The 9281-nt window shown below is 37.9% G+C and overlaps 1 pseudogene; it reads left to right on the forward strand.

Moving 5' to 3' along the window:
- Positions 1 to 6893: 6893 nt before the first annotated feature.
- Positions 6894 to 6994, forward strand: LOC115940906 (U6 spliceosomal RNA; annotated as a pseudogene).
- The last annotated feature ends 2287 nt before the right edge of the window (positions 6995 to 9281 follow it).

A 9281-nucleotide genomic window follows, 5' to 3' on the forward strand; every position in this document is an offset into this window, starting at 1 on the left:
TCAAATGTATGTCTAACAGTTTCATCAGTAATGTGTTAAAGCACCTGTTTTCTATTAGCCTCACAGAGTACTGTCAAACTTTTGAATTTTTGACAATCTGATAGGTGAAAAATGGTATCACTGTATAATATTAGTTTGCATTTCTTTTCTTTTAGATGAGTTGAACATCTTTCATAGGAGTTATTTATTTTGCAGTGACTGCCCACATTTTTTGCCTATTTTTTATTGAATTGCTAATGTCTTATCAATTTCAGAGCTCTTTATATAGTAAGGATACCAGTTTTTTGCCTGATATGAATTGCAAATAATTTACCTATTTATCATTTGTATTTTCACATGGTATATGGTGTCTTTGGCCATTCAGAGAGTTTTTATGTTTAGCCACTCAAATTTACCAATCTAATCTTTCATGGTTTTATATTTTGAGTCATATTTAGAAAGATCTTTTACATTTAAAGGCTATAAAAATTCTCTTGTATTTTCTTCTAGAACTTGCATGATTTTATTTTTCCCATCTAAGTATTTAATTAATTTAAAAGTTTTGAGACACCTGGGTGGCTCAGTTGGTTAAGTGTCTGCCTTCAGCTCAGGTCATGATCCCAGGGTCCTGAGATCAAGTCCTGCATCGGGCTCCCTGCTCAGCGGGAAGCCTGCTTCTCCCTCTCCCACTCCCCCTGCTTCCCTGCTTGTGCCTCTCTCTCTGACAAATAAGTAAATAAAATCTTAAAAAAAAATAAAAGTTTTCCATAGTATAATGTGTGAAGTATGGATTCAACTTCATTTTTCTTTTCATATGAATACTCAGTTATCCATGGTATCAATAAGTGCAGGTATTGAGGGGTGCCTAGGTGGCTCAGTCAGTTAAGCTTCTGACTCTTGATCTCAGCTCAGGTCCTGATCTCAGGGTCATGAGTTCAAGTCCCACATTGGGCTCCATGTGGGGCGTGGAGCCTACTTAAAAAAATAAATAAATAAGCACATGTATTGAATAGAATTCTTTCCTCTACTAATTTGAGATGCTATATTTATTATATTCTAATTTCTGGTTTAAGATAATGCTAACTGCAAACCCAAAAATTGTTCAAACACAGAAGTTTACCTTTCATTTGAATAAAATCCAAATAGGTGTTTCTTGTTGGCAGGTATCTTCCTTATGTGGTAATTTGAGGACCCAGGTTCTTATCATCTGTTTCCACCCTCTTCCATGTAGCCATGCCTACCTATCTCAAGTCCAGAGAGGGGAAAAGCAGAGGTTTACATTCGAGATATTCGTAGGGGACAGGCCTGGTAGTAGTGCACATGACTTGCGCCCACATTGAATTGCTTTGACCTCAATCTCATGGCCACACCTATTCCCCCACTTATGGATCCTTTTCATTTCTAATTCATATTCCCTATTGCCTTCTCTCTTTCTTAATCAATCTTGTCAGAGGTTAATATGTTTTATTAGGTTTTTCAAAAAACCAGCTTTAAAAAAAACTCATTGATGAAGAGATTAAAAATTATAATTGATTCCCTCCCACCCTCACAACCCAAAGAATTCCAGGCTAGTAAAAAATTTGGTGAAGACCTACGTGAAAACACTTGGGAGTACATATTTGCCATCAACCTGCTCTGCTGCCATCAGAATTGGATTTGGACACATGATAACATCCTAAGCAAGGAGCTGTGGCTTATAATGGAAAAATGGAAAACATTCAGAAAAGGACATGTGAACATTGCATATACTCCTGATAGTATTATATACTCAACACTGAAGTTCATTCGTCTTTTAGGCCAACTGGATTTAAAGGAAGCGTTTCCATCTGCTGTAAAAATTGTCATTTCAATTATGGGTGTGTTTACACTGCACACTCTGGATGAAGATATACCATGGGGTACACAGTTAGCAGCCACGTATTCTCTGTGACTCAAGTCCCAGGATTCCAAAAGAAGCATCCAAGATACCAGAAGCCTGGAGGAAAGAGACCTCTAATAATAGTGTTTTATCTGCAGTTGTCAACTACCTGGAAGTCAATTCATTGTGCAGAAGAACTCAGCTAAGTCACTGATGTGTCACTGTGTCTAGAAACGTGCCTTTACAGATTTTGAATACAAATAGATTAGTAAACTTTCAGAATACAACATAAGGCTTAAAAAAGAAAGGCATAGATAAAATGGCAAGAGATCTCTTCATTGTTTGGGAAAGAGATGGTGAAACAAGGAATTGCATAGTTGTTTTTCCCTAAACTGCTTATCTTTCACTTCAGGCTGTAATGATCATGACATTCAAATTGTATTATTGTGTCTTGGTCAAACAACAAAAACTTGAACTTAGCCATTTTTTGTTTTGTTTTGTTTTTTCTGCAGAAAAGTGTCCTTTTAGTGATGTTCTAAAATTGAGCAGCATTTTATAATGAACTTGACAATATAAAAATGTGATTTGATTCCTGAGCTATGTTTGTGTTTTTCTCTCAAATGATTGAAAAAATAAATTTACTAAAAAAGAACTAGAAGAGTCTTCCACTATCTTAGCTAGAAATGAGCGACACTTTTTTTTCAAGGCATAGTGCACAATTGTTCTGAGTAAAGCACAGAGAGCCCTTAGCAGAAACTCTCTTTCATGCATTTTGTTCGTATCTTTAATATTTCTTAAAAATATTTATATATCAGGAAAAGGAAACTGGAGAATAGAAGTTTAATTGCAGGGTTTTTTGTATCAATGACATGAATTTACAGATTTAGCAGTGACTGCAGGCAGATCTCTTCATGTACTGTGTATATATTGACAGTCCTATCATGTGTTTCACATTTAATGATATTCTGTTTTTGGAATTTTAGCATATGTATATAGAAAAGGAATTTAATACCTCACCATGGTTCTGATTTGTCTTATATTAATCATTTCATTTTGCGGCGCCTCGGTGGCTCAGTCGGTTAAGCATCCAACTCTTGATTTCAGCTCAGGTCATGATCTCAGGGTCATGAGATCCAGCCCCACATCATTCTCTGCACTGAGCGTGGCTCCTGCTTAAGATTCTCTCTCTCCTTCTCCCTCTTCCCTCCCCCCACTTTCTCTCTCTCTCTCAAAAAAAAAAAGCTCTTGTGTTTTTTATAATAAAAAAGAAAATGGATACCAAAGAAATAAAAACAAAATATATCATTGTGAAATTCACATTGCCTGGTATAAAGAGAAGATTCTAAAAACTTCCACAAAAGAAAAAAATCAGGTTATATTCAAAGTATAGGGAATTGAAATGACATTGTATTCTCAAGAGCAACAGTAGAAGGTTGTGGACAATGGAACAATGTGAAGAAGACAATGGAAAATGCTTTGAACCTGGCATTCTGTAACTAGTTAAACTTCAAGTGCGACAGCAGAGTGGAGACTGAGTCAGTCCGTGACTCAGACAGTTTACCTCCCATACATACTTTCTCAAGAAGTTGTGGATGCAATAGATTCATAAAGGAAAAGGAAGGTGTGGTTACCCAAAACACAAGAGACTCAACAGAGGAGAGACATGAAGGGGATCTTCTTTTAATTATGCACTGGAACCAGATAAGAAAGTACAATCACAGAAAAGTATTTGGCTCTTCAGTGAATAATATTTATATAATCATAATAATGTAAACATTATTGGTTTTCAATGTTTAGAGTCAATGTATGTGGGAAGGGGCAGGGGTTGTCCCTATAATCCCTTTGTTCATCTTGTCACTTTTCTTTGCCATTCCCTTCAAACTACACCTTAGTCTCTACTGGCCCACACAGTTGGTGATCAGATGGAGGTGTGCATACATCTCAGTGAATGCTGAGGTTGGGAAGACAGCCAATGACCAGACAAATGAATTATGTGTCAGGGAAGCCAACAATGGGATTTATGGGAATCAAGGGGTGAGTGGACTGAGTGGAGGTTTGAACTTGTTGTAATTGGGTCTAGAAAAATCAAATACCTGAATGCTGTGAAGTAAATTCATAAAACCATTATATATAATGTATATTCTTTTAACTTTGCTGTATACTTGAAAATAGAGATATTTAAAGAACTCTTTAAAGGTTATTCAATTAAATTAAGAAGCATTATGGCAGATAATTTTGGTTGCTTACTCAGCAGCCATTCCCTAACTTCTTTGCTAACTTTGTTCAGGTATTAAGTAGTCAAATATTTTTAAGGAAAGCTGCCTGGCTGGCTCAGTTAGTAGAGCATGCGACTCTTGATCTCAGGGTTATGAGTTCAAGCCCCACAAACAGCTTACTTAAACAAACAAACAAATAAAATAAAAACAGGCATGAGTAAGAGATGTACTCTTCTGTCCCTTGAAGCTGTTGGATATTTTAATGTCAGAACATTATGCTTGGAGCTGCTGAAACCGTACTGCAATTGTGAGGAGAACCAAGAGAGGAGGACAAAGCTGCTACAACTGAGAAATGAAAGAGGGGAACAACCTAATGAAAGTCTTGGGCTGAAGGGGCGCCTGGGTGGCTCAGTTGATTAAGCATCTGCCTTCAGCTCAGGTCATGATCCTGGCATCCTGGGATCAAGCCCACATGGAGCCCTGCATGGAGCCCCCTGCTCAGCAGGGAGTCTGCTTATCCCTCTCCTTCTGCCACCACCCCCGACCCCCGCTTGTGCTCATGTGCGCTCTCTCTCAGTTGCTCTCTTTCAAATAAATAAATAAAATCTTAAAAAAAAAAAAAGTCTTGGGCTGGTGAATTAACCCTTTGGCTAAACTATCAGAACATTTGTGAGAAAATGCATTTTTGTTATTGTTTCAGACAGCTGAGTTGATTTTCTATTAGTTACAAGAAAATACATCTTAACATATCCAAGAGTTCTAATGAATTCTGGACAAGCTAGTAAATACATTTTTATAAAAACTGATTTCTGAAACCTATTGATTTTATCTTTTTAAAAAACAAACTTGATTTTGAAACAATTCCCAATTTACAGAAAAGTTGCAAGCATAGTATGGAGAATTGCCTATATACCCAGAGACCCCCATTCAAGTTTTGTGAATTGTCCCAATTATGTCTTTTATATTACCTGTAAAGGATCTAATCGAGGATCATGCCTTGCACCTAGTTGTCATGTCTCTCCAGTTTGTTTCAATCTGGGATGGTTTCTGAGTCTTTGAGTTTCATGATCTTGACTTTTTTTTTCGTGAAAGATGGGTGAGATTCTTGGTGGGCAGCCAGAGCCCCACACTCCAGGCCCCCCATGTCCCTACATGAAGCTGTCACTGAACCAAACCCTGCCACTCCTCCTCAACTTCCTGCAGAGTGTCTGTTCTCCTCAGAGAAGGAATCACTTTGACACTTTTGAAGATTATAAGACAGTCATTTGGTAGAATGCCCTTCATATTTGGATTCATTCAAGAAATCTTCATATCCTATTGAGTGGCACACAGTGTCAACTTGTACATTGTTGGTGGTGTTAAATTTGTACATTGTGGGTGGTGATCACTTGATTAAAATGATGTCTTCTAATTTTCTCTATTGTGAGGTTACTTTTCATCTTTGTAATTAGTAAGTATTTTATGTGGAGATACTTAGAAACTATACAAATATCTAGTTCCTCATCTGAATTTTATCTACTGGTATTGGAATCCATTGATGATTCTTTCTTGAATTATTACCATGATAGTTGCCAAATGGGTTTTTTTCCTAATGCTGTTCTACTGTAAGAAAAAGCTGTCTCTTCTCCCCGTATTTTATTCATTTGTTTATATCACAAATTCTATTTAATTCAATGAGTTATAATGTGTAAATATTATTGTAATATTATAATTATCTCAGATTTGGCCAGTGGGAACCCCTTCAAGCCAGATGCTATGTCTTCTTGATATGGCCTCATTGTTTTTTGTTTGTTTTGTTTTGTTTTGAAGACTTCCATATTTCCTGAACAAGATGTTCTAAGCTCAACTTGTATTTTCTCCATCCCCCTCTGGAATCAGCTATTTATTCAAAGAACATTGGTTCCTTTTAATGGAGAGTGGTATTTAGAAACCAATATCATAGTCTAGATGTGCTCATTTGTACCTTGATGTTTCTGCATCCAGGCTCACTCTGTGGACAGAGCTAGGAAGTATAAGTATATACCTTTACTTCTATAATTATCTGTATCACTATCCACCTATATTGTAAACTATTAATTCATATTGGTAATTCCAAATCAAGTTCAATACTGCAGGATTCATTCTAACTTTCTCCCTTTTTGTTTTTATATCTTCTTTCCCAGTCAGTGAAAAATCTGGCTACCATTCTCTGAAATATATTTACTTATTTCTGAATTCCCTGTATGAGCCAATCCCCTGACCCCACCAGCTTGCCTCTGCCACCCTCACCAATGTTGTCCTGGGTTGCCATTACCTGCCACCCTATTCTGATATCATCTTTATATGGGTCACCATTACATTCCTCCTTATGAAATCAATTGATTCTGTAAATAATAATAAGGGACACTTTTTTTTTTTGGCCAATAAACAGACACCATATAAAATCAAGAAATTACTCATTTATTTAACTTTTTGTTTGTTTGTTTGTTTTTTAGAGAGACAGAGTGTGAGCGGGAGTGGGAGGGAAGGGGCAGAGGGAGAGGGAAGGAGAATCTTTTAAAGAGGCTCCACGCTCAGCAGGAAGCCTGACACAGGGCTCAATCTCACAACCCTGAGCTCATGATCTGAACCAAAATCAAGAGTTGGACACTTAACTGACTGAGCCACCCAGGCGCTCCTATTTAACTTTTTAATATATGAATAGTGATGTTAAAAAAAATTATCCAGTCTAGAAACATAATTTTCTTTAAAAATAGATTTAAAATATCTTGAACATGCAATAATAGGAGTGAATAACAAAAACATTATGCCAGGCAAAAACAAAAAAAACACCAGATACACAAGAGGTCTTTACATATGGTGCTCACTTTGGCATGCCTGTGTTAAAATTGGAGCTGTATAGAGAAGATTAGTATGACCCCTGTGTGAGAATGACATCATTTATGATGCAGTCCATATTTTTTGTTATGTACTTTTTGCCACAATTTTATTTTACTTATTTTTTTACAAGATTTTATTTATTTGAGAGAGAGAGCATGAAGGGGGTGGGCGCGGGTAGAGGGAGAGGGAGAAGCAGGTTCCCCACTGAGCAAGGAGCCCGAGGTGGGACTCGATGCCATGACCCCGAGATCATGACCTGAGCTGAAGGCAGATGCTTAACTGACTGAGCCACCCAGGCAGCCCTATTTAACAATTTTTTAAAATAGTAAAAGCCAGTTTCTTCTTTCTTGACAAACCAGGGTGCCCCACCAGAAAAGTACTCTGTTAAAGATCAAATTTGTATTTTTCCTTTCTTTCACAGCACAGGCTAGGATAGAGATTGACAGAGGAAAGCCTTATTTATTTATTTATTTATTTATTTATTTATTTATTTTTAAATTTTATTTATTATGTTAGTCACCATACAGTACCTCATCAGTTTGTGAGGTAGTGCTCCATGATTCACTGTCTGTGTATAGCACCCCATGCTCCATGAGTACGTGCACTCCTTAATACCCATCACCCGGCTCACCCACACCACCCTCCTCCCCTCTAAAACCCTCAGGAAGCCGTATTTAGAAGGACATGGATTCTGCTTATACTCAAAGAAAGACTTTTTCTGTCTTGATATAAACAAAATAGAACAAAAACTGCCTCATTTTTTGGGAATTGGTCCTCATTGGAGAAAAATGAAGAAATGGGGTTCTGGAATCCTGATATACCATTAGTATCCTGACCCAGCCCCCCAGGGCTGTGTGTGATTGGCTGTGGCTGAGTCCTGGGCTACAAGGCCAATTGTGGAACATCTTTGGCAAGCTTAGCTCATCATCCCTCAAAGGGCTTTTCTTCCCAGCAGGGATATAGGCAAGCAAAGGCATCATCCATAAGCAGTGGACAAGCGTTGTCTTTTGGATTGAGTGGGACCAGTCTCGGAAATGGACGATGTGAGGTAATGAGAAACTATGGCATTAGCCAATGATGAAGCTCCAATTCAGAAGAGAACAGAACACTTTATAGACTGAATAAGTTATTTCTTGGTGTTAATGGGCAATGTATGGGGGAGTTTTCCACAGTGGGAAATAATGGGCTTTCTGCTAAATAATGGGCTTCTGCTAAAAGGGCTTATGAGTAATTAAGCAATTGTTTAGAAAAATAAAAGTATTATGAATATATTTGTATTTGAGTATTGTGAATATATTTGTATTTGAGTTTGTGGAGTAGGTGATGCTAATTTTATTGAAAATGTTAATTTATTCTTCAGTATTTATTAAGCGTATACTATGTGCCCTTAGATACTGCACTAAGAGCTGATGATAGTAACTATGCTCCTACTGAGCTTAGCGGGGTATAGATAAGATGCGTCACAGAATAAGCTGCTATGCTAGGGGGAGCATGGGGTCCAATAGAAATTCAGAGAAGAAACCCCTAATCTACACTTTGGGTAGCAGAAAGAGAGGTCAGGAGAAGACTCTCCCAAGAAAATAACATTTTAGGCTGAAAGCTGAACTAGGAGCTCTTCACACAGCTGGGATGACAATGTTCCAGGAAGGAGCGACAACATAACCAAAGCACTGGAGATAAGAGGATGCAGCTCTTTCTGGAAAAGACAAGTGCAAGTATAATGTGCTTGGAATAGAGTGGGAGTAGCAGGAAAAGATGTGGGTTGAGGCTCTGGAGACCTAGGTCTTGATCCTAAGGGCAATAATGAGCTACTGAAGGATGTTAAATGGGCAGAGCCATGATGAAAATTTCTAGAATATTTTCTCTGGTTACAGTGTAAAGAATGGACTGAAGAGTGACATGATTTGCAGGGAGACCATTAGGACACCGTTGGAATAAGTGAGAATGATGGAGAAATAGATTTGAGTTAGGAGATACAACCTTGCAGGACTTGATTGACTGGATTTAGGGGATGAGGGAGGAGAGAGAAAAGTAGAGCATGATGCATATTGTTTCTGATAGATATGAGTGATTATAACATCACTGTGTATACATGTGGAGAAGTATTCAAGGCATCTCTTGGTATCCAAACTCAGAAACCAGAAACTCAAGTAAATTTTCAAATCATTTCTTTTTTTTTTTTTTTTAAGATTTTATTTATTTATTTGAGACAGAGAGAATGAGAGAGAGAGAGCACATGAGAGGGGGGAGGGTCAGAGGGAGAAGCAGGCTCCCTGCCGAGCAGGGAGCCCGATGCGGGACTCGATCCAGGGACTCCAGGATCATGACCTGAGCCGAAAGCAGTCGCTTAACCAACTGAGCCACCCAGG

The sequence above is a fragment of the Leptonychotes weddellii genome, chromosome 10 (genome assembly GCF_054177405.1).
Source record: "Leptonychotes weddellii isolate Sample4059 chromosome 10, ASM5417740v2, whole genome shotgun sequence".
NCBI classification, from domain to species: Eukaryota; Metazoa; Chordata; class Mammalia; order Carnivora; family Phocidae; genus Leptonychotes; species Leptonychotes weddellii.